The 25,518-nt window shown below is 47.1% G+C and overlaps 1 protein-coding gene across 23 annotated transcripts in view; it reads right to left on the reverse strand.

Annotated features, from left to right (window-relative positions):
- MAP2 (microtubule associated protein 2) overlaps nt 1-25,518 on the reverse strand; it is a 197,917-nt gene that overhangs the window by 130,107 nt on the left and 42,292 nt on the right. The window lies entirely within an intron of this gene.

Below are 25,518 nucleotides of genomic sequence, written 5' to 3' on the forward strand. Positions count from 1 at the left end.
AGCACGGTGGCTTGGCTGACTCTCCTCGCACCTCGTACACATGGAGGGGCAGTGGGAAAGAAAGCAAGAAGGATGGGAAGCAAAAAGGATGGAGCCTGAAAACCCGCAGCAAGTGGCCCTCCCGGCAAACCTCTCCCCCAGCGAGCTCCCAGCAGGAGCAGAGGCTCCAAAGGCAAGGCGCTCGCCAACACAGGCTAGCTGGTGCAGAGCAGAGCCCAAGCTGACAAACAGGCTTATTCATTTGCTTGCTGTTTGTTATCTCCAAGCACTGCGCCATCTGCTTTGCTCTATCCTTTAAAAGGCTGCGGCAGCAAGGGGAAGGCAGCCTGCTTGCCATCCTCCTGCCGCCCCAATCCTGCCCAGCTCAGAGGGGAGGCTGCTGGCAGGATGGAGCCAGGGGAGGGAAGGAGAGAGCTCCTCACACAGCCCGGTGGCTCAGCACCCATCCTGACACTGCTGCTGAGGGGAGCCAGGCACGACCGAGGCCCAGGTCTCTGAAGAGTTTGCTTACTGACTTCAGAGCGGCTCTGAACCAGGAGACACGGCCGCTTTAGGCAGGCTGTCTTGAGGTTGCCACCAAACGCAACCAAGCTGCAAGCTACTGGACCGGTTGTCGAACATGTGCACATCTCACAGGGTGCAGGGGATCCCAATATTAGATCGATCACTCATCCCATCCCACCACCGCTTACCGCATCCTCTACCCCACGCACGCCCAGCCTGAGTGGCTGGTAAAGCCTGAGAGCAGCCCTGTGGAATCAAGTGCTAGAGAACTTCATATATGTATATATATATATATATAAATATAAATGTATGTATATATATACACACACCGCATAACTGTGAAACACCCCATCTGCTCACGTTACGACACTCCAAGTGCATGCAATTAACTGAACCAAAATGGCATAAGGATCTGGATCAGGCAGTGGCTTTTTCCCCGACTCCCACTATTTCCACCTTCCTCTCACCCTAACATATGGAATGCCATATGAATTACTGAATGGATCATGCTAAAAGTGGAGCCTCTAAAGCCTATTTTTAACGTGGATTGCAGGGGGATATTGTCAGTCCGTGGTGCGGCATTGTTTGCCTTACGAGCTTGGTCTGTCACTACTTCTGGCAATCCCCGCTTCCAGTGCTGACAACGGATCTCCGAACTCGTCAATATTTCCCCCGGCACTCTGAATTCAGTGTCCTTTCTGAGTTACCTGGGGAGGCTCTGCAGGAGCAGCAGGTCAGGTGAGAGTTAGTGCGGAGTCAGAGCCTCTGCAAGTTTTGTTCCCTGTACAAGGAAGGATCAAACCTTTTCAGCCCCTCGCTGAAACGCCCTCTGCCCTGAGGAGCCACAACAGCACGGTCAAAGTCGTAGCAGGAGAAATAATCAGAGCAACCAGGTTCGTTTACGTGCCGATAATTAAATCCTGATGTAGAGCCAGGAGACCCAGAGCTGCTCAAGCTGCAGACACCACGCCTTTATGAAGCCACAACGAGCCCTACTAGGCATCTAAAGCCAGGGCAGGCAGGCAGGCAGGGTACTGCTAGCTCCGAGCAACCCATTCATCACTTTCTGCACATGGTACCTGAAATCGCAGCGGTTATCAAGCACTGCATTTTCTCATACCCTTGAAAAATCAGTTAAACCATTCCCAACCTAATCTTTATAGCCAAGCGCACCATCAGCAGTGCAGAGTCAAGCCAAAACCAATGGCAGATAAAAGGCTTCAGGTGAAGCAGTACAAACTTAGAGGGAACAGCAAGTGCCTAAAGAAAGCAGTTTCTGGACAGTAGCTGGTGCTTTTTTTTTTTATTATTATTATTTTAAAGCTATACAGGCTCATACGAACTGAGCTTCACTGGAAGTGTTTTCTTCCCCAGTGAATCTAACCACCCAAAGAAAAGCAGCTCCCCCCCCAGCCACATGGATGCACAGTTTCTCACTGATTCCCGAAGTGATGCTCACGGCTGTGTACTAGATTTTACCTGAGGAAATGCAGGTGCTGTCTGGGCAGAGCAGGAGACCAGGACCAATCCAACATTTCCAGCCCCTGCCGGAGCGATGACAAACAAGCCAGTGGTTCAGAGAGTTCCCAGCAGTTGGGGAAGTGATGCTGGGTGCACTGAAGCAGCTTTAAAAGCGCTTAACAAAGCAGAAACTGGAACTGATGTGTCACAAAACACCATCAATTACCATGAAACAGTTACCTCATTTTAGTGGATAACAAATCTAAGCCTGCCTCTTCAGGGCACCACCATTTCCTAAGCCGAGGCAGCTCAGACCCTCACACAAATGTTTTCACAGATGTCCCTCAATGAAAAAGAAATCCCCAGCCGTTCCTTCCTGGTTACTCTCCGCAGGACTCAAGCTTTTGAAATGCTCTCATGTCTTTCCCTGTGACTTGGAAATTTGTTGGCAAGGCTCTGCCTTCCTGTTGCGTATCAGCAGATCAGACTTTCTCCCTTCACATACAAGCTCCTGGTCCTCTCCACCACTCCATGCCATCAGCATTTTACTTTCCTTTCCCTGATGTAAGCATGATGAAGTGACTTGAAGCATTTTCGAAGCAGTGCTGGGATGTGAGCCTCCTCCAGGAGAGCTAGGGAGAAAAAGGTGGGCCCATGCTTCTTCCAGCGGGCCTACACGAGGCTGGGAGGGTGGCCCGAGCTGGGAGACAACCAGCAGGAAAGGGCAGCAAGAACTGACCCCAGGGGAGCAGCAGGGCTCGGGTGAGGTGCCACAAGAGAGATGGAGCCCGGTCTCTGCCCTCGCTCGGAGCAGTGCCTCCCATCCCAGCAGAGCCCTTGGGCTGCTGCAGCTCCCCCAGCCCATATGTTCCTTTGGCTCACAACCTACGATACGCTATGCCTTCGCTAAGGCGAGGGGGAGAGGGGAGGGAGAAGGGGGACGAATTAATTCAGAAGCTCTTGACAGCCAGGAGTAACAAAATAAAGGCAGAAGTTATGTAGAGCAGGCCTTACACTGCCAAACGAAGTCACAAGTGGCTCGGTCCAGATCCGAGTCTTTTTATTATTATTATTGTTATTATTATTATTAGCATTTGGCAAGAGGATCCAGGAAATACCTTGCTGGTGATGTCTGCTTCTCCCAGCACGAGTCTGTTAGGAATGTTGAATGGTTTACCCTGGAAAAGGGAGAACTGTGCTATTTCCGAGCCACCGACTTCTACTGCCATTGAGCTAAGTCACATTGCAACAAATTCATTTTATTGTTTTTGAAAAAGTTAATACCTAACGAGAGCAAACCTTCCAAAGAATGCTTCCCCTCCATGAACTGGACACGGTGTCAGGGAGAGGGGGAGATTTCCACCGGTGAGAAGCTGGGTTTGATTTAACAGGAAAAAGCCTCTGATCACTATGAAGCCTTATAAAGGAAAGAACCCCCAAGAATCCTGTCTTTCAGATAAGTAAACACAAGACCAGAATGCATCATCTGAGAAGTGAAATGCGCGATCCCACTGCAGGACATAAATAGCTCCCAGGCAAGGCGACGTGGATGACTTGCTCCCTGCAGCAGCAGAGCGCATGGTCTGACAGGGCAGTTAATTGTGAAGCAACCTGCTTTTAACTTCTGGCCACAAAGCTGCGTAAGCTTAAGGAGGGTGAAAACTTCTGTATGTTACTTACAAAAAAAGGACCCAGATCAGCAGTACATAGAATACACGCTGAATTCATAGAACGCTAAGCAAGCCACCTAGAAACCTCTTGCTTGAAGTGAAAGCCAGAAATACGGATCTCTCTTTCACAGACCATACCCCGCCATCTGTTTGCTGCTTCAGGTCACGTTAAATACTGCAGCTCCTTAGAAAGCTAAATAAACTTTACCTAAAGGGACCCTCAAATGCTGACATGCGACTCTGGCCAGCTTTCTGCCTCCTCTCCAGTCTGCAGCCACACAGAGACCCGTGGGACCTCCAAGAGACTCGCCATGCTCCCGCGAGGCAGCGCTCCCTTGCCCCAGGCTCCTGCTCACCTCCAGCACGTGGCAAAAAGCAAAGCTGCGTGCTGCTTCTGGGTGGGCCCCAGGACCTGATTTCTGTTTCTGCCAGCTGAACTTCCTTCAAAAAGCAAGCTCCAATCCACGAACACTTAGGAAAACTCTATTTCAGAGGCAGCGTTATGTGCTTTACAAGGCTGCATGCCCGAACCAGCTCTGTTCTAGTGTCTCATGAACTGCACAAAACTCATTGTCCTTCTAGCTTAAACCACCACAGACTCCCGACGGAAATACAGCTCCGGTAGCAAGCCATTTATAGATTGCTCTCACATCTCAGCCTCGCCCACCCATTTTCCTATAGCCACGGCTGACAGAAGCCACAGGTGTGGGCTCTGCGTGGAAGCAGGAATTGCTAGATTTAGTCACTACTAAAACAAACGAGAAGCCAGCAAACGGACCAGGGAACAGGATATAATTTCTACCACATTACATGTATCTCATGGTTAAGAGCAAGACGAAACAAACCACAACATCTACACAGTTCTTCAAGAAACAGGAGGAGAAGCACTGAAAAGCAGCAGGCAGACAGGAGCCGGATGACAAAAGCTGTCATCGCAAGGTATTCTGCATGCTTCAGTCATCACTGCATGGTCGTGCTGCCTTCTTACTGTTAAATCCCCGCTCCTTCCTCTCTGTAGGACAGTGAGGTGTGGCTACATGTACAAACAAACCTAAATATCCCTAAGTCTGCAGGCTGATGCAAAAGTCCTGATGCCTGGATCCGGGTAGGTTTGCTATATGGCCAAAGAAGCGCTGCGCTCACGGTATGGAAAGACAAATCTCTCAATGGCAAGAGGGTGCTCATTCATGCTCATAGCCACCAGAACAGGTGCCACCCTGCAGGACAGCATCCTACACAGAAGGCCAGGATGGCACATAGACCTGCGTCTCCTCCTGAACCAAATGCAATTCTGCCCCTTTGTCAGCTCATCCCTCTCCACCCCTCGTTGTCCCCCTAAGCTGAAAGAGAAAAGCTCCAGTTTGACAGAACCGCAGGGAAATGCAAGGATGCAAACACGTTATTCACAATCCAGAAAATCTGCCTTCTGAATTAGAGGCAGCCAAGGGCTGAGTTCTCCAAGGCAACTTGCTCCAAGTACTTGATGTGGCCGGGGATAAAGCCGACAGGGCAGAAAAAAAACCCTCAGATTTAAGCAATCAATTGCTGAGCCGCTGAACCGAACACAACTGCAGACAGGACTGCAGAACATTACTAGACACGCTTTGTTTTAATTTGTGCAGCAGCAGCAGCCTCCCCCTCCTCACCTGTGCCGTGCAGCCGCAGCCGAGGTCAGCAGAGCTGTCAAAGCCGATGCAGTCCCTCCGCAAACACCCCACGACTGATGGCCATTTCTCCGTAAGGATTATATGCAGTTCATTCACTCTGGCTAGCCTACTTCGCTGTAGCAATAAAAATAACCCTATTTCAATAACACAAGACCTGTGTGGAGAGGCTGAATCAATAGGAGTTAAGTTTGGAGAGAACTGAGAAGAGAGATGCTAGGAGTGGCATGTCCAAGCATTTAAAGATCTCCGTGCATGCCGGGAACGTGCGCAGTGGGTATGGAAAATAAGTCCATCGAAGCAACAAAATCTAAGTTATGGGAAGAAACTTTCTGTTAGTAAGGACACTGAATCAAAAGAAAGCAGCACCAGCTCCAACGTAGACACTGCATTCCTGAGCTAGAGCCAGTGAAAAGGGGGCACAAGCTCCAGCTCCTGGCTAACCAATTCCCTTCACCAACCAAACAGTTTTATTTGCAGTTTCAGTAGCTCCCAACACAGCTGCTTCTCCCCTCCATTACCGTGGTTTTCAGTTTAACACACCATCATTTCATCCTAGGTTCCTTCTGAGCTAACACCCTGCTGCTAGGGGCAGCAAAGAGCCTTCCTGCCAGATTGTAACCTTCCATTTTCCACGATGTGCAGCGCACCACGGGGTGCACATCGCTATGCGGCAGAAAGTTTTAATCCAGAAGCAGTCCACGAGTGCCCAAAGGCTTGGCCATTTGGTGAGACAACGCCGCCTAGGCAAGCAAAAGGAAACCACCTTGCGCATGCCATAAAGAGCCCCTTCATTCCTTCAAGCGACAGGGTGCTGTAGGGCACGCTGCGAGGCACCATGGCACTGGGACACTACAAGACCCCGGCTGTCCCCACGCTCTCAGCCTTACGTAAGGCTCTCCCCAGCCGGACACAGGAGCCCTCTGAGACACCGGTGCCCATCCAGCCCTGCTCCCGGCACAGGGTTTAATGAGGGCTGCTTTCGAGCAAGGTTAGGAGGAGACCAATTATCTTCTTTTTTATTTGTATGAGCACTGAAAGCGATGGAGCAGAGTAAGGAGGAGTGGGCAGGAGGGACAGAATGCATGGCCTTTCCCCTCTCCTGCATATAGCTCTGAGCCTCACAAGTACTGGTAAAAACCTCAAGTCCAAGGGATACATAGTACCTGAACTGGAAAAATAAAAAAGAAAGTAAAAGAAAAGCATCCACAAAACCTTTCAGCCTTTTTCCTTGACCATCCTTTCCTTGACACCCCCCCCCCTTTTTTCTTCAGTATCTCTCTTGTTTAAACGCAAGTAAAAACATTCACAATCCCATTAGCACCCACAAATATATTTAAAGTTAAGCACCCCAGAGTGTTTATCCTCAGTTTAAAAACTATCATAAGTGATGGATCATAAATATGAGCTTGAGTGGAAAGATTCCCTTCCTATTTTAACGTTTTCTAAACTATCTCTAGAAAGGAAAGAATTATTCACAACCTTGAAGGGATGGACTGTCTGAGAAATTCTGTCCTGTTTCCATCTATACTACTTCTATACTCAAGTCAGATTTTGTTTTCATACTGACTGAACTGTCCAAACTCTTTATACTGTGTGTATACCTACACACGCACACAGAAGTAAAAATCACACTTCCTGGTGATTTGTTTTCATAGTAAAACCTTCAAGAGCTAAATTGCACTAGTGATTCTTGTAGCCTCTGAGCACTGCACCAGGTCCCCATCATCTTTGCTTACTTCAGTGGAAGTTAGTGCAGCGTCCTTTGGGATAAAGTCCTTAAACACTGAGTTTACAAAGCATTTAAGCATCTATTTAGGCATTTGGGCAATCCGTCCTCACTTAGCAGAGCACTTAGGCACTTACAGTAAATCATGCGCTTGGTGGCTTCCCTGATTCACGGCTTCAATATTCCAGCTTCCACAGTGCAATTGCAATAGAGAGCCAACAGCTCCAGGAGTTACAGTCCCTGTTGGCTGGGCTTTGTGAAGACAGCACAGTTAACAGGGAGAGCGTGCATACAATGAGCCTGCTACGGGCACTGCAGAAAGAGCTCTGACTGGGACCAGGTGTGGCAGGGGGCACGAACTTGTTAAAAAATAAAAGTATACACTGTGTCAAGTAAGCTTTGGAAATCAGCTGTATATATACAAGTACTCTTCTGCACCAAGACAGGATTGTGACAGCAGCAGGTTCAGCACCATGTACCCGATTCCCTGCAAACAGCAACGCTGGAGTCTCTGCTTCTGCCATGATTTCCAGCTACAGATAAATCCGAGTTTTGCTGGATTTTATCAGCTATTGCCGCCATGGAAACACATCTAAAGCCAAGGGATACTTGCTCCTCCCTCTCCCCTTCCGTCAGCCAACTACGAACAGATGTGGGGTTGTTTATGTGGCTTTTATTTAGAACTTTCCCTGATACGCTCACCTCCAAACGCTGAGTTCCGACAGGTGCTCCGACCAACGAGGCTTTGTGTTTTGCCCTCTGCAGACCCCGAAGTTAATGGCCTGTATGATTTACTTCTGGCATTGATTTCTGCACGCCAGTTGAGTTGCGTGTAAATTACTTAACAGTTTTCATCACAAGCCCACCAGAGTAAATGGAAAGCTTGCTACTGATTCAGTTACTGCTGTTCCCATTCATCTGATCAGATAAAATCTTTTTTTTTTTAAATGGCTCTGAATTCCAAGGCAATAATATCAGTCTCTGGATTATCTACCCTTTATCACCTAGGTTTGGAAGTTTTCAAGAGACCTAAATGACAAGGACTCACCTTCAGCATTTACAACTCTTTTCCTTGAGTTTCCATAAGTGATGGCAAAACTTACACTTATGAGCCTAGAAATGCCATAGACAGGACGGCAAGATGTTTCTCTTTCAGAAGAACCCTGTTTTTGCATACACAGAAGGAAAAGTTAACTAGGACACAACAGAACACTGGTTGAAGAGAAAACTGAGCCAGCAAGCTGTGCGGGCAGGACCAAGCCATCCTCAGATAGCCCCGAGGAACAGAAGCCGTGGTTACACCACCAGTTAAGAGCCTGCTGTCAGATCAGCCTCACCCACCATCCATATTGCAAATCCCTGGCTCGTGCTAAGAGGATGCTTCAACCCAAGCTCTCTGGACATAGAGATCAGTCATATTCACCATCTTAGCACGGGCCCAGGCTACTCACGATTGCACAGGCAAGGCAAAGCATGCTACTGTCTGCTGGTGGGCTGCGTGGAGAAGATGGCTCCCCCTTCGCTGCTTCGATCCAGACACATTCCTTACCGCAGGAAGGGCCTGAGCTAAGAGGGGTGCAAGAAGGACCACAAAAAGGCCACAGTTTTCTAGACCACCGTGATGAAGTATCAACATGTGCAGAGGGATGAAAGAGCAAGGAGGAATTTGAGAAAAGGTAACTCACAGGACTGGAAACATCCCAAATGAAACACTCGGAAAACCTAAAAAACCAAGCAAGCTACTTCATAAAAGACATAAGTCCTCAGGCCTTCCCAGAACAGCACCTCCTGCTGCCCGAGGTTGGCAGGGACCTTGGGAGATGTCTCAGTTCAACCCCTCTGCTCAAAGCTGTTCATCTCAGCAACTATTTCTCCAGAAGCAAAAAATTTAAAATAACCCTTTGGTCTGATTTTGGAAAAATTGAAAAATCACAGTCTTGCACGTTAACTGATCGGGTCAGTGGATGTTAGACTTAAGTCTAACATGAAATTTCCCATGTGAAAACACCGATTTTCATCATCATGATGAATTGTACGACCAGTCCCTGGCCTTACATGGCCCTAATCCAAACTCATACCTGGACCCAAGCTTGGTACCCAAGCCACTTTTGTGATGCATTCCACAGAAGCGCCCTACGAGTGTTTTCTGCTACACACACAAGTCTGAGCAAATGAGTCAGCACACACTGTGTGTGAACTTGTATTGCTCTTTATTCCCTTTGCATTTATCTAGGTATAAGGCAGGAACAGCCCCACTGCTGTCAACTTAATTACATCAAAGAAAGAAAGGAGAAGCACACAGCTTTCTAAGTGGAAGACGCAGGATCATGTTTTATTGCTTGCATAAACCAGTGCATGCCATTACAGGCTCACACAACCATGAGTGTTTTATGTGCTGTTTATTAGGCCATCCTTTCTGTCCTAATACAAAAGCAACACCAAAAGTACAGGGCATAAGAGTCTTCCACGCAAATGCAAACCCAGGTAGCTCCTTTCTGAATCCCTACCAACACCAGCATACACACACACCTGCTATAAGGATCACGAGAAAAAGAAAGCAAAAAAAAAGGAAAGGGATGCAAGACAGAAGACTGAGATGCACAGCAGGTAAGAAAATAGGCTGCAGCAGCCCCCTGATGACATTGGGGACCCTCAGAGATGCCTCCCGCAGTCTCCTGCCTGGAAAGGGTCTTGCATCTTTCCTTGCTTTGTGTGACGAGAGCAAGGAAAGTGCCTTGGCCACCCAAAGGGTAGAAATGCAATACAGGATGCTCACCTCAGCACTGTTACACTGGAAGGACAGCCGTTTAATCAGTACTGATTAAGTATGGGTGGAGGGAATTTCTACAGCTTAAGGCAGTTTAAAGGCAGAAAGAAATCTGTGCATTTTCAAAGATGGGGATAGCAGTGAGCTGTTTGGTTTTGCTAAGGAAAGTTGTAGGGATGAATGTGCACACACACACACCAAGACTACACCATGCGAAGGTTTAAATGTTTGAGCTGCGATCAGGGAAACAATGGGCTCTTATCTGGTGTGTTAAATACCTGTCGATTCCCTATTTGGGTAGTGTAAATACACTTTTTCTTTAGAGAGATGTGATCTATGTTTCCCAAATGTGAGAAGAGAGGGATTAATACAAAAGGGCTTAGCGTCCCTCCTATGCACTCAGCACATCGGGCAGATGATAACAGGGCTGCAGACTCTGCCAGTCTGGAAAGGACCAGAGCTTGCACCAAGCTTGTACCCCATTACTAGACGCTGTAGCAAATCATCTCCATTATGTATATATGTTGGTTGGTTTTGGTTTTGTTTCCTTTTTCGGCATATTTTGTTCCATTCACTCAGCCCCTCCACTTACTGCAAGGTTGATTTTCACAGGACAGGAGCAGAGGTCAGTAATGCTCCTGCATATCCAAAATCCAGAGCAGAAGGACACTGGAGCTGACAGACAGCAAACAGCAACATTAACACCCAAGAGTTCTGCCCACAGCCTTAAAAAAAAAGTCTGATGCAGGAACATAATTGTAGCCATGTACATAATCCCCCAGAGTCAATTTGAGGGGTTGAAAGTTAAGCTTGTACTTGATTATTTTTCTGGAGGGAGGAACTCTGTGATTTCCTAAAGCGATGGAAAGAACAGCGTTCCAAAGCAATTTTATTTACTTTGTCATTTAATGTCCGCATTCCTCAGGTTAGCACTTAAGAACTAAATGCCTTTAAACAGTCTACCTGCAGCACTAGCTATACGATTAATTCAACACTTTCCAGTCATCCACAGTTATTTAAGTGAAAAACAAACAAACAAACAAACCCACAACAGAATAAAACAGAACACCTTTGGAGTTCACGAATAACAAAAAGCGCCTCCTGTTCTTTACCATGTTTTCCACACACACCAGAATATTTGTTGCTAGAGTGAAAAGCAATGAGGCCCTTCAGCTCAAAGGTAAATTGCAAAACAGCTCATGGAAGGGGAAAAAAGACACAAAGGAAGAAAAAGAAGGGATTCAGAACAGAAATGTCATCTTGCTAACAACTATTGTTTCTCTATCAAATACTCTCCATTAGCGAGGATGATTCACAGCAAACACCACTTGCACTGCCAGCCTACCCCCAGCAGCACTGAGTCAAAACGATGTGGCAACTCCCAGGACTAACATGAAAGAACCATATGACTCCCTGCAAGGAGATGTCAGCCCCGAGCCCAAGCTGCAGCTGTGCCTAACGAAGAACAGGAGGTGCCCTGGCCCCAGCAGTGCCCCCCAGCACCTTGGCAGGAGGGCAGAAGTCTCACCTCTGCAAATCCGCTGCGCTGATGGGTTGCTGTCATGGTAGCAGAAAAAATTGCCAACATTTCACATGAAAAAGGGCCATTTCAGCACACGCCTTGCTGAATAGAATTTATTTCTTCAAAATATATGGAAGCATTTGTTCACTGAAAACAAGTGTTCGGCAGTTTGAAGGAGCAGTACCAGCGACCAGGAAAATATCCTGAAGGCAACTGGACTAACGTAGCCCCTTCCCAAGATCGGGGACCAGATGCGTTCAGCCTAGAGCAGCCGAGTTAATAAATGCTTAAAACAAACCAGGAACCATTCACAACACCGCTGCCATGGGAGAAATAGGCAACTGCTGCTAGATCTGACTTCCCAAGGACCGAGCTTCCCATGCCAAGTGACTGCTGGGGCTAAATTCTCTGCATCTTTTGTCAACTGTTACTATCTATGAGAAACCAGGGCTGCTCACCTTCTTAATTAAATATCTAATTACCTTACTGTGGGCACAAACCAGGGTGTCTGCAAGCACCAGAATGCACAGCCACCTTCCTGGAGTCAGGGAACTGTCCCTTTGCTCTGGGTGCACGCTGCATCCTGCTCGTATCTGAGTGCAGGACATGCAGCTTTCTTGACCCAGGGGGCAAAAAATCGTGCTTGAGGAAAATACTGATCTTTTCCAAGTAATACCTGCGAAACACTAACCATCACAGCACTGCCTTTTGTATTTCTGGGAATCCATGTGAATGTCCTTCAAGCAAAGTGTGTACATCCAGTGGTACCTCCAAGCAGCCCGCTCTCCAGCACCACGCTAGCTGTTTTCCAAAAGGTTCCCAGATTCCTTGGAAGAACGTTCAAACAGACTGAGATCGGGATTAAACACACACGTGCCTTGCAGGATGACATGGATGTAACTGCAGCCAGAATTTTCATTAACTTTAACAGAAAGAGACTGTTCTAAAGGAGCCCCCCCTCACAACTCTACCCTCCTTGGCTCTCCTTTCATTTCCTCACTTCCCCCATACGTTGGGATCTCTTTCAGCCCCTTCACTGACAGCTGGATTCCTTCTGCACCCTCACTGTAAGTCTCCCCAGCTTTATTTGCTAGAGCCAGGTGAACAGCAGACCTCGTACTGCAACTACTTAAATGCACACGTGCTTATTCACACGAAACGTGGTGCACCAACACAGGTGTTTGCAGTAATGCTCTAATCAAACAGGATCAGGATACGCGTTGCCTTCGTGGCTTTTGTTGGTGCCTTTTAAAACTGTACCCTGGCCTGGGTGCAGGAAACATTGGAAGAACATTATGCCAAACAAACATCCTTTACAAAAAAAAACTAGAAAAAAAAACTAGAAAAAAATAGGCAAAAAAATAAAAAGAAGAAAAAGGTGGTAAAAATAGAACTGGCTGGAAACCAGAGACCACAAGAAGAGCTGGCTTACAGGAAATTGTCCTCATCAGTTACTAGATGGGAAATTTTTTCCCATGTATTACATGGATCACGCAGAGACAGGATGGTTGTACACACATGGAAGTGCATTATTGTGGGACAACCTAGCTTGTAGTCCTGTACGGCTGGGGAGAAAGACAGCTGCTGGGTTTTTTTCAGCCCATACCAGCAAATTAGAAAGGATCACAGAAGATGCTTTGTCCGGTGCCTTAGCAAGCTGCAGTTACTGAATTGTAAAATAAAACAGTTTGGCCAACATAAAGCGTCAAAAAGAAGCCAACAAAACAATAACAAATACACCCCAAAACACAGGTGTAGGCCCACTGACTTCAGAGGCCCCACGAGGGAGCATTATTCATGGTAATGCCTTGTTTGCTCAAGTCGTAGCACGCCAGTTCATTGCAGAAGTATTACACCTATTTTCACTGTGCCACTCCAATTGAGCTTAATAACATATTACTTAAGCAGGTCTGCAGCTACAGGGAAAGCTTACCTAGTGCCTTTTAATACAGAAATGCTACATTTCCTAACCTGCCAATATGGTGCTTTTGTCACAGAATAAGCAAATGTTTGCACAAACGTGGTTTCCACGACGGAGTCTAACCTGTGAATGAACAGCTAAGTCCCCTCCCCAACAGACAGCTTTTGTGACGTGCAATCAATCACAATTTGGCTCTAATGCCTGGCCAGGACTTCAAGCAGCTTTTACTAGTTACACCCCGGTGCTCTGCAGGCAGCAAAGCGTAGGCTTCTTTCAGAACGTACCAAGTTATTCCCTGACAAGTTGTTTTTGTTTATGCAAGCGGTTGTTCTAATACACGCGTAGCAGCAGCACGCCAGCCCCACAGCACGGTAAGTGCATCATTAGCCTGATTTCGGTACTGCTTGAAGTCACCCAGGAAGTCAGTAGCAGGGCTGGGTTTTGAGCACAGCCCACCCCAACGCTATTCTCCTTGTGTTGGTTACAGGGCTGATACGCACACAGAGGTCGTGCCATGCTCTGCCTCACGACGCAGCATCCAAAGCCTGCATGGGCACAGAGGGAGTCCTTCCACCACCACAGCCAGCTTTGGATCAACGCTGACATCACGCCGATGAGCAATAAAAGCTGGGACTGCTTTCCAACACTTGCCAAGCTTCCATCAGCTCACTGACTCATTTTATTTCCACTACGTGGCTCAAAATTATCATCCCTAGAAGAAGCACTCAGCAGCAGAGACTCGTTAACTCCCCCATCCCCAGCACCTCTTCTCTGTACCTCTTACAGAGCACGTTCCGCCTGCCACGTGCACACCAACCAGCACCTTCTTCCCCAAAAACTCCCATCGATGCACTGCACAGGGGGCACCGCAGCAGAGCTTGGCTCTCGTGCAGCTGGCAGGGCCATGCAGGACCAGCACTTGGCTGCAGAACTTAACAGGGCTGCAGCCACTGACACAAAGGCCAAGCTTTGGACCACAAGGATGGACCAGTCCGGGGAAGAAGTTATATAAAATTGCAGAATTTAAACATATAACATGTGAAACATCTGGTCTAGGAAGTCTAGATAAGTTGACATTCCCTACCTGATTTTGCAGGCCAGATGCAGCATTACCGTCCTCTCTCAGTGCTTGCTCCCAGAATTACATAATGGCAGAAAATTGCAACAATTAAGTTTTAAGACCACTGATATGCTGATTTTACGTCCTTCATGGTACTGTCATGCAGCAACTGCTCCTATATATATTTTTTTTTTAAACAAGTGTCTTTTCTCGTTTGTATTTTAAAAGAAAAATGTTTTAAAAATGTGTCCCATAATATGCAAAAGTGTGTTTTTCCCCCAAACATGCACCATAAAACTTACATTGACAGCTTGGGACAAATAATCAGGTCATAATTTTGCTTGATGAAATCTTCAGCTGTCAGCAGTCAGCAAACAGAGAAGGTGATCTGAAATTTGCTGTTACGAAAAGCCAACAGAAAATCCCAGCTGCTTAGGACACAACACCTCTCCCTTGGCTCTCCACCAGCATTTAACCCCTGCCCCAGCACTGCTCCCTGTATACAGAAAGATGCGTTTACAGAAGCCAGTGCTGAACAGAAAGGCTCTAAGGAGCCTTTACCAACAGTTTTACACCCATGTAGCCATCAGAAGGCAGACCAGAGGCTCCCAGACCCTTGCAAAGCTCACATTTGCTGGACTCCCCCTTGCTCCCAGGGCCATGCTGTCTCTCTACTCCTGTATCATACAAGGCTCTAGAGCCACTGCAAGAGACAGTAAAGCAGGAAAGCTGTTAAAATGAACATCCTGACAGAGCACTGAAGTTTTACACCAGTTCTCTACGTGCAGGCCGTGCCGTACTAACTTTATCGCAGCAAATTCCCTGTGAATTCCAGCTCCTACATCAGAACAGCCAGTCACTGTCAGCACAATTCTCCTTGTCAAGGACTACGGCAGCACACATCACCTCTGGGATGACAATCAGGGCTCTCGCTGCCCCTGTCCCCCAGCACGGCTCATTTACCTGACTCTGAGCACTGACCTTATGGTCGCTTTTAGTTCCTGGCTGCTGCACTCCCTGCAGCTGCCACTATCCCCAGCCTAACCCCCTGACGGTGAACAGTCACAGCCTGTGCTCTGCGCTCAGGCAAAATTTTCATCTGCACTGCTTGATTTGGCATGATTTTCCTAAGCTTTGTTACTCCGTCTTGAATAAATTATTTCCTCATCTCTGCATGACTTTGAGTCCTTATCTCTGTCTTTTCCACCCCATCTCCTTCAGCGCCCAGGAAGTCTACAGATGCCTCTGCAGCTAACCTGTAAGAACATTCCTGCTATTTACCAGGTTGCCCAAAAAGCAGAATGCTACAGAGGTCTTTGCTCTGCCCCGAGGGGCACAGGAAAGGTCGTACCTTCCACTGCTTTCCTGATGATAATCCAAGCAATCCTTCCCGTCCAATCTGCAATCAGCACTCAGCAGCCCTGCAGTTTAAAAGTACGTCCCAGCACAACCGCGTTACGTGAGAGCCAGCTGAGAGCCGCTATGGCAGGGCTGCGGGGAGAGCCATGGGGCTGCTCCTCAGGAACGTGGATTTACTTCACAATTCAAATATTTTGTTCTATCTGCCCGGAGAACAAGCTAGGACTAATCTGACTTGACCAGGTCCCAGGTGCTTTCTTTAGCGTAACAACTTGTTTCTGCTCTGCTCAGAGGGGTCTGTTTTCGGAGTCCTAAGGTAGATGATGGTCTCCTGACACCTGTTGATCCTGTGAAAGTTGATAGGAAGAAAATATTGTTGGTTAAAATCTCCCGAGAGTCTCTTCATTACATGTGCACCTGCAAATGCTAAACTCGGACTTCCTTCCCTCCCTGCCCCACGGCTTCCAACTCCACACATCATTGCTGAACCTGTACCTGAATCTGATCTTCCAACTGCCACATGAAGCTAATTAGGAAGCACTTCTACTTCCTAATGAAGGCAGATACAGGGAGGGCAGTGTCTGTGTGTCATTAGAGAAGGACATAGAGACCACCCCTTCGCCTCATATCAAGGGTTCAGCTACACCCAGCTGGCTGCCGGGCTGAGCCATGGCACTCTCTGCTTGAAGGCTCTACAAGATGCTTCCCCTGCTCCTGCTCCAAAGGCTCTGCAGGGCTCTGTGCAAAGGGCAGACGCAGGATCCGCGGACAGGACAGCAATATTTTGAGACCTGTAGGGCTAAGATTGTTTTTTCCCCCACTCAACATCTCCAAACCAATACTTAACACAGAAAAATAGCCCCCAGCTTTTGGAAAACTCTCAGTCACTCCGCTTTGTCTGTACGGCCATCCACTTCTCTTTTTTCCTGCAAGAGCAAGTTGAATCCACAAAGTTATGCGCTTTAAAAATGCCCCAAACCCACAAATCACAGTCGCTGTGCCCAGGCATGTGATTCTTAACCACAGTAAGGTTGTTTGAGGCTTTTCCTCTCTCCTGCACTGACACTAACTCTGCAGATTAAAAATCAAGTGCAAATTGCTTCTTCTGCAAATAGACTTCACGAGAACTGGGCAACCTCCAGGCTCAGCTTGGTTCTGTACCTACGAGGCAGGTCCCAGAAGGGCTAGCTGCTGCCCTCACACCTCCCCTGCCTGGTTTCTCTCCTTAACAGAGCTGTAAGTACAGCAACAAGACCCGGGCACACTCAGAGCAGCTCTAAGATCCCACATTTTTGCAATGCCAATCTTTGTCGTCAGACACGGGCTGGAGAAAGGAGCTCTGGCAACATCACATGGAGCTGGACCCTTCTCAGGGAGCCCTTCACCCTCCCCTCACAGGCGGGTGCTCATTTGGGTGGCAGGGCAGCAGAGGAGCGCTCCAAAAGCCTCCAAGAAGGCTGGTCACAACGAGGAGGTCACACGACTGTCTGACATAGCGCAGCTCAAGCAGCAGACAGCATGACGTTTGCGCTGGGGTATGCCTGAAGAAACTGCAGCTGAAAGAAGCCTGCTACAAGTACGTCAGTGGCTGGCGTCTGGGATCTGTCAGACAGATGCTGCTCCCAAAAGAAGCGCTCGCATCGTCAATACCTCATCTTTTCAGCCACAAAGGCGGCAGGCATTTCCACACGCGACAGAAGTGCCCCTTATGCCAGCCGAGGCTTTTGCTCTTCTCCCAGCAGCAGGACTCACTGAGGATGGGGGGGTGAAGTCAGCACGAAGAAACAAATCCTGGCCCTGATTGCTGTCTCAAAAAAAAAGACAGGTTCGTCCCTACCCCCTGCAGGCAAAAACAGGCTACAGGATTTTTCTGAACTGCAAGTGGTTTTATTATTTTTTGTCAATGATTATTAGTGCTGTAGAAACAGAATGAACAACTCTAGTTTGGGTTTGAAAACTTAAAAATGAAATGTGCTCTTCCCTCTGCTGCACTTGTAAAAACAGAGTAATTTTTGTCTACTCACAGGAAGACCTGACAGCCATTAAAATAATAAAAAGGAAGGAATTAGCCTATGATGGGCAGAACCAAACAAGAAGAGTCCCTACACTACAGTAGTTTTATGAGACTTGCTGCTTCTGTCTCACACACATTGACAAATGAATGCTGAAAGCAATTTTACATCTTGTTCTGTCAGCACCCGAGACACCTAATAAATCCCAAGACGCAGAAAACACCCAGAAGGCTTTTTTCTGTTTGTCTTGGCTGCATAATTACAGGCAGCAGTTACTACACTAATGCTACCTCCCCTTCTGCCCTTGCAGAAATAATAGGCAAACAATGTGAAAAACACAAAAGACACCAGCAGAAAACCTAATTGCTCCGTTTCGAGTAAATACAGGACATCTTTCAGGCATCTGTCTGGCTTGTACAGGGTCTGGTGCTATTCTTTACAGAACGGCTTGATCCGTTGTAATTCATTTTCTTAAGTGGTTCATTTGCATAAGTCCATGAGACACCTGACAGCAGGCAAAGAGCAGCCGCAGCAGCAGGTGCTGCGCTGATCCCAGCCCTCGGTGCTGATTACTACTGGCAGAGATGCTGGTCCCAAGGAATACACAAACGCTGCCTGTAGCCCCCACTATTTTGTTGGCCCGGTACCTCACTCTCTGCACAAAGGGGCTTCCTTTTCATCCCCACACAACATGGCAAAGCCAAGGGGCTTCCGCTGCCCACACAGCCTGCAACAGAGCTCAGAGGTACTGCAAAGAGAAAAAGACAGGAGGTCCAGACCCTGCTGGTAAAGCTTTGGAGGGCTTCAGGAAGGCCAGACTTCACACGGTGAAACATGAACGCCATATGGAAAACAAAAACGATTTGTGGAGATCTGATGCACTGACCCCTGTGAACCAAAGCTGGGTCCTGGTACCACAAGCCCAGCTGGCTCTGGTTTCCCCTTTGGTGGGCACTGCGTTCCCAGGCAGTCTGACCGGCCTTACGAGAGCCTGCCACCAAAGAAAGCACCCCGCCAGCACACGATGGCTCTTACCACCACCATCTGAGACCAGCAGGAACGAGACCAGCACGGAGCCTTTCCCGTTGCTACGTTACAGATGTTGCTCGGTGCCTCTCGTGTGCATTTCTGAGGCTCGAGAGACTGTTTGCCGGCCGTTACGAATGCGTGTGGGTGCACATCTACGGAAACCAGCAGAGCTACAGCAATTTCAGAGGTAAATAAGCATCTGGGCCCGATGCTTCTAGCTTCCTAGCACAAACAATGCACACAACTGCATTCTGACATAAAGAGCTCCAGCACAGCAACCTTCAGTCTCAGCTCTTATCAGGAAACTGTGTACTAGTGAATACAGAAATGCAATTCTGACTGATCCTGCCAGTATTTAGAAGTCCGAGCTTTCTTGACCTGACCCCACAGCTTACCCATGAAACTTACCTTTGCTCTTGCTTGAGCAACACAACAGCTTTTCATCCAAAGCAACCGCTTCCTACCTGATGAGTTGGGGTTCACGTTTTCTCCTTCCGAGCACGTTATAACGCAGCTCAAACACATGCCCCTGTTCTAGTTATAAAACAAACAAGTTCATACACATACGTGCCCTTACTGTGACTGTTTGCACTTCGGAGCTTTTTCTTAGCTGTTAGGTCAGGATAAGCAGGCAATTAGGATGTATTGTAGCACAGACCCCTGTGCAACAGTGGTTAAAGAAGGACACAGACTCCTAACCAAATATTTTCTTCTCTTTTGTCAGGAGAAAAGCATTAGGAGGTCCCATTCAAGCACAACAAGAGCTTTCCAAGCACAGTGTGCATGTGGAAATCAACGGAGCAATGCCAAGACCTCTCCTGGGCTCTTTAGCTCCTGCTACACCACAGAAAGGCACATAGAGGGAGCTAAAACAGGATTTGTCTTCTCTCATCCATACAAGATTCAGACACACACTCTGTACTGGTTGTTATAGTCCCACCAGCACGAAGAGAAATAGATGAGTCCCCAAAAATCAGACCATCCTTCCCAACCAGGGATGACTCACACTTAAGATGTGCCCAAGTTCCTTCGTTCCTTTGCAGCAGGAGGACTCCCAGATTTTACTTTTGTTTTCCATCTGGCAGTGACTTGGCCAAGACTAGATGGGAAATTGTGGACAGGAAGATCACTCCCAGGTGTCTCAGCTCCTACACTTAAATTCCCCCTGCTGAATCAACCTGCGTTCCCTAGAAGCATAGGGCTGACTTGATTTCATCAGAATTTGAGACACCAGTCCTAAACAGACTAGGAATTATAAACCCAGTGGCTTGACAAACAGATGCTTCTGAAATACACAAACATCCTGAGAGGAGGTAACAGAAAATGTACGATTTGTGTATCCTCAAGTGTGTTGTGTGTTTAGTTCTTCATGCAGTAAAATAACCAGATGATGATAATAGCAAAAGGATAAATCAGTTCCAAGTGAAAACAGTGGGGTTTCACATGAAAGTTATACAATTAAGTACTTCCTGGCCTTACACATCACTCAGACAAGGGAGCTGAAGCTCAGACAAATGAACTGAATTCTACAATCCACCTTTCAAATCTGAAATAAGCATTTGGTGAACATCTCCCATTCATACGTGCAATTCCCCGTGCTTCCCAGGTGAGCATCAACACTGAAAGAGATGGTGTTATACCTCCAGAGAGTGAGACATTGCTTATGCCAGCAGCAGTTAACAGCTGAAAGAAGAAAAATGACCCCTTCTTCTAATGAAGAAGGATACTTATAGGCCTGGCCACAAGGAAAAATTGACATTACCTTCAGCAGAGCTGCTGTGAGACCCTTCATGGTGCCCCATCAGATGTAACTTTGACCCTGGTTCTGTTGGTACTGCTATCAGTGGAAAAAAGCTAGAGCCGACTTCATGGGAACAATGAAAGACTCTTGACATAACATCTAGTGACCAGTGACAGTTCCAGAAAGGTATGAGAATATGAGGAATGGAGATAAAAATCTATGAACAGGATATGAGCCGGGACTGTAAGTAACAGAAGAGCTTTCATTCATAAGTGGTACACACTGAAATGCTCTCCCCACACACAACGAAACATCCTCGAGTCATAAAAGGCATTACAGTCACTGAGCTCAAAGGCTGGAAGTGAAGCAAGCCTTGTAGATAAAGATAACATCTACAGCTGGAAGAAAAAAAAACTAAGAAAAGCTTTTGGGAACAGAAACCTTTATCCAGGTCTACACCACTCACATGCAAACTTGGCTGTTCTTTTTCCTGCTCTATCAGATAATCTAATTAAAGATGTTTTCCCTCCCAGAAGAAACTTGTCTTGCTTAATTTAAACTTTCCAGGTTAGAATTAAAGGGCATAACACCTCTTCTTTAACACTGGCTCAGAAGCCGTCACTGCTGTATTACACAGCAAGGGCCTGGCTCCTGCTCCCAACGAAGTGAAGAGCCGAAGTCCCAACCATGCCAGCGAAGAAGGTCCTAACCAAGACTATTCCCCTACTGCCTCCCAACCTCCTGCTACGGCTCGCATGGTAACAAGGGAGGTTTCTACCCCACTGAATTACTAAAACAAGGATTAAAAAAAAAACGGTATAGTAAGGGCCCACTGGCTGGTCAAGTAATTTATTCCACATAAGTTAACTGCATCAGATAGTGGAGATTTAGCATTAAGCAGAAGCAGATGTTTGCAGTTCTACAATATGCTGTTTCCTTTAAAAAAAACAACACGTCGTGTACCACCTGCTCCTTCCATTTGCTGTTTTGTTTTTTTTTGCTGTTTCTTTTTTTTCCTCCTCAATACATTGCTGGCAATGGAATTAGTCATTAATAACAGCCCACAACCACTTACTTGCTTAACTAACCAGCACTCGGGAGCTGCTGGTGTCAAGAAGAACAACTTCCTCGGATACTCCCTCAATAAATATTTTTCTGGCCCTGCCTCTGGGTCTCACATCTGGTGTTTGGTAGAATATGAACTCAAGCATTTGCCATCACACAGAAAACTGCTGCTTTTTCAACTCTGCCTCTTTATATACTGTCCGTAATCTCAGGCAATGAAAAACAAAGCTGGCCTTAAAAAGAGCACCTATTTCTGTGTACATATAACCTCAGTCCTTGAAGATACCAGGGCACAGGGCTTCAGACAGGCTGAAGGCCCAGAGGCACCTGCAAGAACAAACGCAAGCCCGTGCTGCTGCTGAGCAGTAGGGACACACGCGTGCTGACTTCAGCATTGCCACGCCACCCAGAAAGCCATCAGAGCCTATCCTGCAAGCACAGCTGGTTCTGAGCCATATGGGTGCCAGCTGGCCTCCCTGCACCAGAGGGGAAAGATCCTACAGCCACAACCCTCCTTTGACACTTCCTACTTGCCTTCCTCCCTGGCACGCGTCCTAGGGCAAACGGGTGTCCCTGGTCCCCATCCTACCCTCAGCTTTCCCAGGAGGCAGGCTTCAGGCCCTTCCAGCTCTCCAGGTACCACCACACACAGGTCCGCGAGGCAGGGCTGGTTAATGGCATGGCGGGATGGCCTCGTTCCTGAGCACCCCGCTGGATGCGGCCCAGAACACGTTTGTCTAACCCGTCAGGGTCCTGGCCAGACCACAGCTCTCCTGCAGCACGCTGCACATCCCAGCCACGTGCTGCTGGGGGCAGACACTGCGAGACCTCCAGACGGAGAAACTCTGCCTCTCTGCCCCCACACGCTTCCTACGAGAGGAGCACTGTGAACAACGATATAAGGAGCACTTCCTATCAACTGGATTTTTTTCCTGTAAGCTCAAGTTCCTTGTGACTTCTACACGCACAGCCAAGGTTCAGTTTAAATAGCTCCTGCCTCACATGACAGAAAGCATACTCTCTTTCTAGCCAAGGTATTTAACATCAAACCAAGTGATGCTGGATAGGATGGTAATGACTTCAACAGGGAAGCTCTTTCCCTTTTCTTTTTTAAAGTGGCACAAAGAACATCACACATAAAACATGTAAGAGAGAAAGGAGTCAGCCTGAGCATAACATCCTTGTTGGACTGTCCCCACTCCCCTGTAGCACGCGGGAATGATTACCCTCCTACAGGACCGTCCTCACAGTTTCTGCCCCTAGAAGTAGAGTGGGAGAGACTGGTAGTGGTGAATCTACACTAGGAGATCCATAAAACAACTTGGTGCGTTATCCTACACTGGCAGCTAGAGACCCAGTACACTCTGGAGCGGTGACACTTGGATGTCTGCAAGAGAGCGGGTACCTTCTTCCAATCACTTATTTGCAGCAGTACAGGCAGGCCACTTTTACGAGATAAATGGCCTCAAACGGCAGCGGTTTTCAAGACAGAAGCCAAAAAGACTCCATAGCATTAGTGGTGATCACAGTTGACGTATCACTCTTAACAGCCTAGAGGTAAACGCTCAGCTACCTCTCCTGCTGTTTACAGGACTTTTAAAACACCAGCTCACTCAGTTCCTTCATACTTCACAGCTGACAGAGGAGAGGTCTGTGAAAACCGAAAGCTTTCTTTAGATTCATGGAAGGAGAAAGGTTCAACCGCACAGACCTCAACAGACCTCCAAAGGTGCAGATCTGCAGACTGCTCTCAGCTGAAGGAGAGCAGGGTGAGCATGTACCTTGCAAGCAGTATCTACACACAAGGGCCTAACATTAGGTTAGGTTATGCAGGTCTTCGAGCTTCTATAAAAAGTCTCTTCCATACCACTTGGAAATTAACCATGAATTAGTACAGGTCTGGAAATTATTTGCTATGCATATTAACATTCTTCCAGTTAAATGTTCTGATAAGATTTAAAAATACAATTTTGTTGCATGCTTCCATTTTATTTTTCAGATTCTCAGTCAAACACAGCTGTCACACATTTCACACTTTGTTTTGAAGCTGTGGGTTTCATTGCCACACAAGTATGAAAAATTAAGTAACATTTAGGTTTGTTTTGTGCCTGAGCTTGCAGAGACAGGCCTGAGACAAACTGTCTTGCTTTCATTCCTTTGCGCAAGACATACAACAGCAAGCAAGGAGAAGAAAGGTGCTTTGGGGCAGTCCGGAAAGTAATGCAAGAGTCAGACCAAGAAATGGGTGAAGATTTTTTCAGTGCCATCACATGGGCTGTCTAAAAGGTTAAGAGAGCATCATAAGGAAGGCTATCAAGATGAAAGCGAGAGCTGAACACGTAGCATGCTGTGACAACAAAGTAACATCATCTGAACATGGCTTAGATATACCTGGCAGAAGGAAAGAACAGTACCAAGGAGAACCCCCATCAAAATTCAACATTTAAAATGTTTATTCAGCCTTGGTTTGGGGCTGCTCCTGCAGCCTGCACTGTCTCAACCTTAATGATTCTATGATCAGCTTACGAAAATGGAATTTAGGCAACTAATTATGCAAAGATTTTTTGCTTTCCACTTAACGCAGGAACACAACTTCTCCCCATGGTAACCTGTGAGCAGCCCAAACAGCTGGAAGTACCCGTGTTCTGCTGTTTGTCACTGGCAGAATTGGATTACCACTTTTTTCTAAGAGCAGATGGGAGGATGGGAGTTCACCTAACCCTTTCAGCCAACAGCTCACCTGCCGGCACTGACTTTCCCGGTTACAGACACCACTGTTTGTGAAGAGCCTTTGGTAGGAGTAGACAGCATATTTGACACCTGCCACCAGGACTCCTGAAGCTCAGACTTGCACTAGTGAATTAAAAAGCAGAATGAACTCTCCTCCACTTCACTGCTGCTCTTTGCAAAGAGCACCAAACAAATAGCTCTGTCTACGCTTTAAGCCCAGATCCTCAGCCCCCTCTCCCCATCCGACTTATTGGACTTTACTTCATCACAGCTTTCAAAGTCCTAGCTCTCACTAATAATTTACCTTCTCACCTAATGCATCACACACAATGCACTGAAAAGTCCTGACATGCAGAGACTGACAAGGAGCAACTAAAAAGCAACTAAACCTTGCACTCACTGAAATCTCCTTGTCACAGCAAAGGACAACTAGAGACACTTTTATCCCCAAGATTTGCTAGGACCAACTCACATGTGGCCATTTAGTCTCAGAGATCAGCCTACTCCAGATACCTACAGAAAGAAAAAAATCCGTTCCCTTAGACGTAGGAAAAAGATCTATGACTTCCAAGAGAGAAAAAAGGGGTTACAGTAAGAGGAGCAACACTGCAGCCAGAAGAAACTGCCCCCAGCACACAGATCCAGGCAACACATGCCCCAGTTTTTACTGCATTCTGCCCCCTAGCAAGAAAGAGAGCAAGAAGCAGCTCCAGGGGAAAGAAAAAAGGAAGAAAATGCACAGAACTCTAACTTAATAATGGCTATGCAGTGTCACCAGATAAGCATGGTGCTTGAAAACTTCAAGTAGATCAGTATTCTTCTTGGCTGAAGAAAAAAGATCAAATAATTGTTCTTGCAACAACCACTGGATAAAGTGAAAATGGTATTTACCACTTCTGTGTGTTATTTTTCACTTGTGCTGTTCAGACAACCAAAAGCTGTCTGCACCCATTACATAAGCCTTCCTCTAAACAGATAATACCAGGGTGCAGTGGGAAATCCATGTATCAGCATTTTTTTTCCATTTGTGCCGTGTTGTTTATGGAATATTCACATCTGCAACCTCAACAAAACGTTTCAACAAAGCAGAGGAACAATTCCTCAAAGTAGGTGAGCACGTGGGGACTGACAGACAAGTAACCAGCCCATGTCGCAGAGAACATTGCTGGCAACCACAACCCCTAAATGTGAAATGTGAGAAGAGAAAAATGCAACATCAGATTGAGCTCGCAGTGCTTATACTCGGCAGCACTGGCATTTGGATAGCTCAACTCGCACCGCAAG

This window comes from Anser anser, assembly GCF_964211835.1.
Source record: "Anser anser genome assembly, chromosome: 6".
In the NCBI taxonomy this organism is placed as follows: Eukaryota; Metazoa; Chordata; class Aves; order Anseriformes; family Anatidae; genus Anser; species Anser anser.